The sequence below is a fragment of the Lotus japonicus genome, chromosome 1, assembly GCF_012489685.1.
Source record: "Lotus japonicus ecotype B-129 chromosome 1, LjGifu_v1.2".
Taxonomy (NCBI): domain Eukaryota; kingdom Viridiplantae; phylum Streptophyta; class Magnoliopsida; order Fabales; family Fabaceae; genus Lotus; species Lotus japonicus.
Genome location: NC_080041.1, coordinates 67,215,212 through 67,225,017, shown reverse-complemented (window position 1 = coordinate 67,225,017; position 9,806 = coordinate 67,215,212).

Genomic DNA, 9,806 nt, shown 5'->3' with positions numbered 1-9,806 from the left:
TGATCTTTTGCGGCACCCGCCTATATATACTCTTGAGTCGCTAAAAATCATCGATCACCGCTATATCCTTGTTGTTTTTCTTTATATCCGACACAATTTGATCTTGAACCCTCCATTTGGACTTGTTAAAAAAAATTGTCTTCACTGCAAGAAAAGAGCTAGTGGAAATAATTAATTACAAAGCTTTGTATTAATTTATATTATGCAAATTGAACTTGAGGTATATTCATGTGATATGGATGATTCATGACATATTAAATGAATTTGTGCATTAAATAATGGAAGAGAAGAAGTATGCTCTCATGTGTCCTAATAGGGTGGCAACTTAGGGATAATGACTGCTACATGGTTATAACTCTAAACAGGTGGTCACTACAGTCAAAGTACGCGGGCTATCCAAGGTCAGTTCTACAGTTCATGATTGAAAAATCTGATTTACATGATACTTGAGAAAAACTTGATACTTGAGAATTTGTGAAAATGGAAATAATGGATTATTTTTCAAAGGTACTTATAAATAACTTATACATTTGCTAGTTATATTAAAAAAAATTAATTTGATATATGTTGATTCTTTTACATGTATGTCAATTCCTGCTAAAGCTATAGAGCTTTGTATCTATGCAAAAAAGACTGGATGAAGAAACTATTCGAACAATCGATGATGGTATTACTATTCTAATCCTTTTAGAACATTTTCACTTTCTGATTCTTTGAATTGCGATCTGGTTCATTAACATTGTGTTCTTCACTTTCCTTCTAGGAATACATTCATGAAGCCCCTTCCGGCGTTGCCTCCTCAGTCGATTCAATTTGCTCTAGTTCCCCAAGGAAGAGTTGTTGGCAACATTTGGTCCGCAAAACCAAAAGGTTGTGAGGATTTTGTGAGGCCTGACATAAATGATCACTTGCAGAGCTTTGTTAGATTCTATGAAAGCATGGATACAAATGAGCCGGTAATCTGATTTATGATGTCATTGAAATATCGTTGCATGATTGAATGAACTTCTTCCATCTCTTATTAGCAACAATTTTCTTACTTTTGTTGCTTGTGCTGTGCAGATAGAGTTTCTAGATCACAAACATGCCATAAAATATGTGTGGTCAATGCACCAGAATAGCCTCACAGTATGCCTTTACTTTTCTTTTTAATATTGTGTATCGGAATTGGAATAACTACAAAGATTTAATAGAATACAATCTGTAGGTGCTTTTAAAATTCAAAACTGCCAGAAAACCTCTTTTCTTCTGTGGACTTGATTTAGAGAACTGCATACAACCTGAAAGTTCTTTCCTAATGAAGCCAGGGCAACATGAAATACTTAAAATACAATTATTTTGGATTCATATCTTTTCTTGAGTGTAAGCATTTCATATGATTAGTTGGAGAGTTAGTTTATATTTTAAATATTGGTTTTGAGTTTCATAACATTGCTTATGTATCACATGCTCATAAGTTTCGGTGCTGCTTTAATGACATATTTTGACGTAGACACATTACTTACATGTAGAAGTTGTGTTGGATGACTTCAAAACAAGTTATTTCTGCTTTAACAATGTACACATCACACAACAGTTTTTTGTCTATGTCCCAAACTTAAACGTGAAAAATCTTTAGGTGAATAATTTTCTGAATAACATAAGCTAGTAACAGCAAAATGCAAAGGCAATTCTTCTTTCTAGTTTCATTATATTTTGGAAAAACCAAATATATATTAATAACAGAACAAGACCCAAAGTTAAGAATACAAGACTAGAAAACAACACCAGTAGAAGCAAAAGACATAAGAAAACAGAACCTACAAGGAAAGCAAAACTACCTAGCCAAAGCACAAAGCTATTACACAACCGGAGAAAACAGAAAATCATAAACCTATAGTCTAAATTCCACACATACAGCCACAAAGTCAAGACTCAAATTACTGAGACACCTTCAGGAGTACTTGATAGCAGGCATAACATCAAGACACACGAACACAGGACAGCAAGAACAAGGATAGCCAAGAAGCAATTAAGCAACCATGCAAAAGACAACACAAACCGCAAGGAGTTCCAAAGACCAGACAGAAAAATAGCAGCAGCCAAGACAGTAGAGAAGGTAGCAGATCATCCCCACTTATTAAGCAAAAACATGAGGAGGGAACTGAACACAGCAGTAGCTGGGAGCAAAAACAGAACAACAAATCGCCTCTAATCATCAAAGGCCCTCTCCACTGTTCAAGTCTGCCTTCTTTGAAAACATCCTCCACCTTCATCTGAGATGGTTTCCACAGTGTACTAAGACCTCTACAGTCCCTACGGCCAGCACAAATACATAAGCAAAATTCAGTGAATTGGCAAAATGCAATTTCCTTCTCTCTTGCAGCACCCAATTTCATTGTCATTATATTTTAATGTATCTTGAGCTGTTATGTTTCATGTACTGAAGGATTCTTCCTTTTTCATTAGTTTATATATATACTCATTTTGATTCTAAAAAAAGAAGTACTTCAACTGAATTCAAAACTCTATTTATGTAGATGTAGCCCTTACAAGTTCAGTTGCAGCTATGGTCTTACAGGGGATGTGCTATTTAAACTTACGCTATGAAGTCATCAAAAGAACATCAAATGTAAAATTTTAAATTTGCAAAACCAATTTTGAACATTTTCATCATTTCCTTCACAAAATAAGGTAAAGTTTCATCATTTCCTTCACAAATGATGCAGGAGGATGCAAGAAGCACCTTAGACCATCTATATACTTTAGAAAAGAGGAAGGTTGTGAGCCCCACCTCTATGATTTGGCACTCCAAGAATGACTCTCACCCACCCCTCTCTTTGCATGACAAGTGTCACCTTCTCATTGTTTTGGACCAAAATAGTATAAGCCCATTTTAATTTCAATTTTTTTATGGAGGTCCACTATTCAAATGATGATTTTATTTTTATTGTTTTATAACTCCTAATTAATTGTTAACATAAATGTTGTATACATATACCATTATACCATTGATTATCATTTTTCAAAAAAATTCGAATTTTTGGTAGGCATGAAAAAGGTAATTTAGTAAGGTGAAAACATTCTCAAATTCAACGTTTAGTCTGCTGAAACTTTTTTGTTTCTGAATCTGAATCTTCAAACTATTTTTAAAATGGATATTCACGGCCTTGAATTTGAGATTCAGCACCTGCACTAAATGAAACATTAATGGTGTTATTTCTATTAAGGAAAAGAAGTCAAGAATTAAAAGGGTGTTAATTCTGCTGAGCAAGTCACAGGTTAATTTCTTTCAAGCATTCACACCATGTTAATGCTGCTTTACCAATCAAACCTTAAAAATTTAATTTTGAGAACCATATTAATGACCCGTTCTTGAAAGAAATACGCATTGTTTGTTTTTTGTGCGAAAATAAAGAAATTAATTATTGAAAGAAATTATATGATTTGCCATAAAAGTCATTATAAATCATTTTTAAAATAAATAAATAAATACAAAATTATGGTAAAATTGGTTGCTTTAAATTGTTTATTACAAAATAGTTGTATAGTCTGTTTAGTAAATTGGGCTATTTTTTTACTGTACTATTTTTCAGTACAACCAAACAAAAATTAAGAAAACCATATTAATTTGATGATTAATGTGCAACCAAATTTAAGGAGTCAATTTATTTTCACTTTATTATCATAAAATCATTCCATTTATTGTAATGTCAATATTAAGTGTTTGTCAAATGTAAATTCCTATTTTAAGAATGGAAACGTAAAGTATTGAAATTTTTGCATTCTTAGAAATATGTGTGGTTTGTTTTATAGCGCATAAAAAAAACTTATTTTAAAAATAAAAGGAACCCGTCAACTAAGGACTGAATATTTAAGTTCAAACGGTAAATTTTTTTAAAAATAAGTTCATTATTAGCAGGCACCTAAAATGCAGCTACCCTATAAGATGAGTTTATGATTAATATCATTTGAATTCTTTAACTCCTGAAATTAAATGCAGGTACCTTACTCCATGTGAAGCCGCATGGAGAACATTCAAATATGATATTCATGATAGATGGCCTCCAGTGTTGAGATTAGGATTTCATCTTACAAACCAACAAAGTGTTTTATTCAAAGAGAATGGCGATTTGAAAGTTATGAAGGAAAAATCAACTAAAAAGAGCACTCAATTCTTGGCATGGATGGATGCCAACAAGAAGTACCATGAGGGGAGAAATCTTACATATGCAGAATTTCCTTCCAAGTTTGTGTACAACAAAAAATCAACAATATGGCTTCCTAGGAAAAGAGGCATTTCTCTTGGTCGATTGCAATTTATAGCTCCTGGAATAGGAGAAAATTACTACATGCGTGTTTTATTAACTAGACAAAAAGGTTGTGACAGTTTTAAAAGCATAGGAACTGTAAAGGGTGTTGTTTATCCCACATTCCGCATGCATGCGAAGCGATGTGATTAATGGAGGATTACCGGGAGTATGTTGATGGAATTTCAATTGCAAGTGAACTTGGTTCCGGACCTCAGCTAAGGAAATTATTTACCAGAATGCTGATAACAAACTTGATTTCCAGGCCACAATAAATTTGAAGAAAGTCTTGGACTCTTTTAAGTGATGAGATTTTATATGACAGAAGAAAAGCACTCAACATTTCAGGTATTTCATCAATTTTAATTTTTTGCCACAATTAGTAATATTTTCTTTTTTATCCCTTAAGAATTAGTATGCGTTTATTTTTTCACATATATAATTGTCCATGACTATTATTATTTCTTTCCATATGTTAATTGAACCAAATAATATTTACCGTATTTTAAAAATTATGCAGCAACCTAAGCGATGTACTATCATAATTTTTTGGACAGCTACTATATCATAATTACATACCATATCTATTTTCTAATTTTTATGGAGATATTTTTTTCTTATACTCAAATTAACCTATAACTAGTTTTCCAAATAAAAAAAACAAAGATTCACCTACCAAACTCACTATTATTTGTTGCATGTTAAAAAAAAAAAAAAAATCAATATCAGAGCTTCTATTTTCTAAATAAATGTGTCAAGTTTTTTTAAAAAATACTTTTATACATGAGTATCACGTTAAAACTACTACCATTTTTTTAAAATATTCCTAATTTGACATTATCAAAATACGGTGAGTCAGATTAGAAGGAAAAATTTAAGTTGTGTAAATGCATTTTCTTTCTTAACATGAAAAAATAAAAACTCAATATTTCTCATTTAATTTAATTTTCTTATTTAATTTATTTGCCTTATTTCATTTAATTTCCTTCAGATCTTCGTATAGAGGATGAAGAATTATATAACTTATGTATGATTGAGATTGAAAAAATATTGTAAAGCAATGGAAGGTCACTCAAGGAATTTCCATGTTTACCATACCCTAAATTTTCAGAAATTCATAATTTTGAAAATATATTCGTTGCAGATGAGTTGAATTATAATAGGGATGAAATGGTAAATATCCATGATGAATTGGTCAGTTCTCTTACTTCAGAGCAAGAGATTGTTTATAAGAATGTTTTGGATGTTGTTTTGTCTGATAATGGTGGATTCTTTTTTCTATATGGTTTTGGAGGAACTGGAAAAACATTTGTTTGGAATACATTATCTGCTGCTTTGCGTTCAAGGGGCCTTATCGTCTTAAATGTCGCATTTAGCGGAATTGCATCGCTATTGTTACCTGGAGGTAGAACTGCTCATTCAAGATTTTCTATTCCTATTTCAATAAATGAGATATCAACCTGCAATCTTCGTCACGGTTCCCCAAAAGCTGAATTATTGAAAAAAAGCAAGCCTAATTATTTGGGATGAGACACCTATGTTAAACAAACATTGCTTTGAAGCTTTAGACAGATCTCTTAATGACATTATAAAGACTCAGTCTACCCATGGTTATGACATTCCATTCGGAGGTAAAGTTGTGGTACTAGGAGGCGACTTTAGACAAATACTTACAGTTATTTCCAAAGGAAGTCGTTCTGAAATTGTCGGTTCAGCTATCAATTCTTCATATTTGTGGAAGCATTGTAAGGTAATGAAGTTGACTGTTAATATGATATTGCAAAATGCTACATCGACTTCTTCACCAGCAGAAATAAAAGAATTTGCAGATTGGTTGCTTCAAGTGGGAGATGGTACAGTTAAAATGATGGATGAGGAAGAAACACTTATTGAGATTCCTCCGGATCTTCTTATTGAACAGTGTAAGGAACCGTTGCTTGAATTAGTTAATTTTGCATATCCGAAACTTGCGCATAATTTGCAAAAAAATTCATTCTTTCAAGAAAGAGCGATCCTTGCACCAACACTTGAAAGTGTAGAGGAAATCAACAACTTTATGTTAGCAATGATTCCTGGTGATGAAACAGAATATTTGAGTTATGATACTCTGTGCAAGTCAGACGAAGATTCGGGTGTCAATGCAGAATGGTTTACATATGAATTCTTAAATGATTTCAAATGCTCTGGAATTCCAAACCATGCAATTAAACTGAAAGTTTGTGTCCCTATCATGCTCATTCGAATGACACTCGAATGAAACATAGACCAAGCTGCAGGGTTGTGGAATGACACTCGAATGACAGTCAATGCTTTGACTAAATATATAATTGTTGCTACTATTTTAAATGGAAACAAAATGGGTGAAACAACATTTATTCCAAGGATGAGCTTAACTTCATCTAATTATGACATTCCATTCAAATTCTAGCGCAGACAATTCCCTGTTACTTTATGTTTTGCAATGACTATAAATAAAAGTCAGGGGCAATCTTTATCTCATGTTGGACTGTATTTGCCAAGGCCTGTCTTTACTCACGGGCAGCTATATATAGCATTTTCTAGAGTTAAATCTAGAAAAGGGTTGAAGATGCTCATCATAGATGACGAAGGAGTTGTATCTAACACTACACGCAACGTAATGTATCAAGAAGTCTTCGATAATATTTGACATGTAAGTGTTTATTTATCTTCAATTTCAATTTTAAAAATAGGAAAAATGATATGGTTATTCTCTTTATTATTGATAACATAAAAAGATATCAAGCATTTTATTGATCATCTTTTTTTTTGATATGCAAATGTTAGTGGTTAGAAATGTTAGCAAATTAGTCCCTCCTCCGGGTTCGAACCCGGGACCCTTCGCCTTTCACCCCTCCCAACCCTTATGTCTCTAACTCTTACCACTTGAGCTATCATTCAGGGACATTTTATTGATCATCTAATTTGAAGGTGTATTGACGTTTCTATAAGGTTAGTTTAACACTTTCAAATTATACACAATTTATATTTGTATTGGTTACTGATTATTACACTGATAATTTTTTTTTTCCTTTCTAGGTTCTATAACTCAAATGTGCTTGATTGACAACAAGCTCGATTATGAAGTCTTTATCATTAATCATGGACTACAATTTCGAATAAGTGTTCATGTTGCTGTAATTGTTATGTTTATCTTATTTCAATTTCAATGTAATGCATTACTTAAAAACTTGATTTTTATTACTATTCAAGTGTTGGCACTGTATGGTATCTACAACCTCATCAAATTAATATATTTATTGTGGTTCATTCATCTACATGTTTGTAACATATGTTCGGTTCCATATCTTTTATACTTACTGAAAAGAGCCTAAACTAAGTTAAAACACATTACTACTGATTCATCTTTACAATAAATTTAATCGCCGTGCAACGCACGGGTAAAGAACACTAGTTTACAATGGTTTTCAACCTTCAACACCACTTTTCCTCTTTCCAACACTCCACATCATTTTCTCTCTCCAATTCAACACTCATTCAACTTTTACCCACTCCAATGGTTTTTCATTCAACACCCTACACCACCACTTTTTTATTTCATATTTTTATTTAATTTTTTTATTTTTGTTTTTATGATTACATAAAATTACAATTATCGATTTAAATTAAATTAAAACAATAAACTCTTAACAATTAATTTTTTTTTTAAAAAAAATATAGACAATAATTTATTTTATTTTCTTAACTTAAAATGCAAGACAACAAACTAAGCACACAATAATTTATTTTTTCAAAACAAAGGCTAATAAAAAGATAATAATATTAAGATAGTGAAAAACTTGGTTTTTTTTTTTCGGTGTCCATATCAAACGAACCAAGTCTCTATTTATAGAGGAAAAGAAATCATGAATTTTGGTTAATTTTTTTCCCCAAAATAACTTTTTTGCAATGAAATAATTGAGTTCAAAAGATTAAGATGAGAAAAATCCAGACAGCCACTACACTATCTCAACAAAACTCAACCCCCCTCTCAACACCCTCATTGTAAATGGTCTTAGTTGCCTTTGAGGAGTTGACCCAAGTCTAATAATTTCCTTACTCATCCCATCTTTATCTCAATTAACTTGATTATATGATGGTTTACTACCCATGTAAGGTTCCCTTTTGCTGATTACAAACTATTGTAATGCATGAGCCCTATCCATTGATTAATCCAATGGTCAGTAATAATCTGAGTGATGACCCGATAATTGACGTGTAGACACTAGGCCTCTCACGACAAACCACCAAGTCATCTCGTATGCCTAGGTTTGCACGAGCTCGGGTATAGAGCCCAAATAGTATCTATCAAACGATAATGGTGTTGTGAGTGCATGGAGCACCAACCTTTACAAAACAAGAACACAACAAACCTACTCCACCTGCAAACAGACAACAAATACAGATATACAAACAATCAATCTCAGGAATCGTTTACCCTAGGTTCATTCCATACACAGCATATATACAAGACAAATAAAGCACATAACAAAAGGCAAGCAATAGAGGATAAGGTAAACCAAATAAATAGAAAACTAAGGAAACAACACAATCAATAATACATGCATGTCTCTCATTACTTCCCCAACAGAGCCTCCATCTGTTGCAATTGTGGTCGCGGCGGGACAACGCATTAAATAAGTTTAACGCGTCTAGAAAAAGTCAGAGCTTATTTAAAAGTTTTGTTTAGGGTAAAAAAATTAACTTATTAAAAAGTTGTTTAGAGGGCCTTTAGAAAAGCTAGGTCAAGGAGCTTCTTTTTTCAGCTTTTTTGGGAAGTTGTCGATTGAAATTATATTGACTAAACTACCCTTAGTGAAATTTCAAAATCACAACATCTATCTCACGTTTGTATTTGATGGGAACCCTAGATTGAGAGAAAAAAAAATTCAAAAAACAATGTTACAACTTACAATGATCCAGAAAACAAAATTTTGCAATAGAAACGACTAAACCATAAGTCCCAATACAAAGATCCATAAATTTTGACACAAGAAATCAATGTTACAACTTACAATGTCCAAATATTAAATTTCGCAACATAAAAAAAAGATGATAGTGAGAAACAAGAGAAAATATAAAACTCGGGATGACAAAGACGTGGTCGGAAGTGAGGACGAAGATTAGATGCACGTCAACAAAAAATTTTCGATCTTGAACGTCATGCAACAAGTAACTTGATTTTAGTGGGGGTTGTTGGCGAAACTCGATCGTTCCTCTAGAAATTGGAATCACACTTGTAAAATAAGAATCATACTACCAGAAACCAGAATTGTGTCGCTAGAAGGATCGAGCGCTTAGTCCAGCTAGGAAAGGGATACGACCAAAGACTAGGGTTTGAGAAGAGCACTAAGTGGGTCTTGGCGGAGAATGAGGATAAGAGAAAAGGAGTTGAAACTATAATGGCTAGGGTTTGCTGGAAGTGGGAAAAGGGAAGAAGTAAGAGGAGAGGGAGTTAAAAGTGACAATGAAGTAGATAGTGTGAGGCTAGGTTTGAAT